The sequence below is a fragment of the Caretta caretta genome, chromosome 4 (assembly GCF_965140235.1).
Source record: "Caretta caretta isolate rCarCar2 chromosome 4, rCarCar1.hap1, whole genome shotgun sequence".
Taxonomy (NCBI): domain Eukaryota; kingdom Metazoa; phylum Chordata; order Testudines; family Cheloniidae; genus Caretta; species Caretta caretta.
Genome location: NC_134209.1, coordinates 44,026,691 through 44,028,300, shown reverse-complemented (window position 1 = coordinate 44,028,300; position 1,610 = coordinate 44,026,691). Strand labels below are relative to the sequence as shown.

At 35.0% G+C, this 1,610-nt stretch overlaps 1 non-coding gene across 1 annotated transcript; it reads right to left on the bottom strand.

The window, feature by feature from the left end:
• Nucleotides 1–347: 347 nt before the first annotated feature.
• Nucleotides 348–475, bottom strand: LOC125636320 (U6atac minor spliceosomal RNA). Its single transcript, XR_007356556.1, has one exon. It is a non-coding gene; the product is annotated as a U6atac minor spliceosomal RNA (small nuclear RNA).
• Between the last annotated feature and the right edge of the window lie 1,135 nt (nucleotides 476–1,610).

Sequence of the window (1,610 nt, the reverse complement as noted above, 5' to 3'; positions counted from 1 at the left end):
GTTAAGACCCCTAATTACAGAAAGTGCAAGAATGAAAGGTTCAGAAAATTGGGCTTAACCATAAATTCATTACACTCACTGATCATTAACTTAATTATGCCAACCATGGGTGAAATGCATATAGTTTCTACTAATAAAAATAGAGCAATTAAGTTCTACATCAAGGAGCAAATGCAGTTAGTTACCATTACTGTGTAATTCCATAACAGATTTTTTATCCCTGGTTAATTCAGTGACTGCCTTTATTTATGCTTCCTAGCATCTTAACTATGCAAAATTATTTACTAGAAAATCATAGAGATGTGTTTTCTCTCTGTTTTTAAAAAAAACAAAAAAAACCAAACCACCACAACCCGTGGTTAGATACCGCAAAGTAAGTGGCAATGCCTTAACCATATGTGTGTTGTAAAGGTCACTAGGACCTCTTCCATCCTTCTTAAGGGGAGTACTAACCTTCTCTCCTTTCATTCAACACTATGAGGCCTTTTGCCTTGCAACTTAAAACCAGGGCTCTGAGGTTTGTTCTTGCCATTCAATATGCTTATCAGTTCCCTTTCACATGGGAATGGAACATGAATACTATTTATTTATTTAATAGGATTAATGGCTTTTAGGGCTGTCAATTAATCGCAGTTAACTCATGCGATTAACTCAAAAAAATTAATCGCGATATTAATCGCATCATTAAACAATAGAACGCCAATTGAAATTTATTAAATATTTTTGGATGTTTTTCTACATTTTCAAATATATCCATTTCAGTTACATCACAGAATACAAAGTGTACAGTACTCACTTCATATTTTTATTACAAATATTTACACTGTAAAAATAAGAAATAATATTTTTCAATTCACCTCATACAAGTACTGTCGTGTAATCTCTTTATCATGAAAGTGCAGTTTACAAATGTAGATTTTTTTGTTACAATTTTTTTTTTCGGAGTGCCATTATGTAAAACTTTAGAGCCTACAAGTCCACTCAGTCCTACTTCTTGTTCAGCCAATCGCTAAGAGAAAAAAGTTTGTTTACATTTATGGGAGGTTATGCTGCCCGCTTCTTATTTACAATGTCATTTGAAAGTGAGAACAGGCATTCACATGACATTGTTGTAGCTGGTGTTGCAAGATATTTACATGCCAGATACGCTAAAGATTCATATGCATCTTCATGCTTCAGCCATCGTTCCAGAGGACATGCTTCCATGTTGATGACACTTGTTTTAAAAAAAAATGTGTTAATTAAATTTGTGACTTAACTCCTTGGGGGGAGAATTGTATGTCTCCTGCTCTGTTTTACTCTCATTCTGTCATATCTGTCATGCTTTTGTAGTCTTGGATGATGACCCAGCACATGTTTGTTTTTAAGAACACTTTCACTGCAAATTTGACAAAATGCAAAGCAGATACCAATGTGAAATTTCTAAAGATAGCTACAGCACTCGACCCAAGGTTTAAGATTCTGAAGTGCCTTCCAAAATCTGAGAGGGACGAGGTGTGGAGCATGCTTTCAGAAGTCTTAAGAGAGCAACACTCTGATGCAGAAACTACGGAATGCTAACCACCAAAAAAAGAAAATCAACCTTCTGCAGGTGGCATCTGAATCAGATG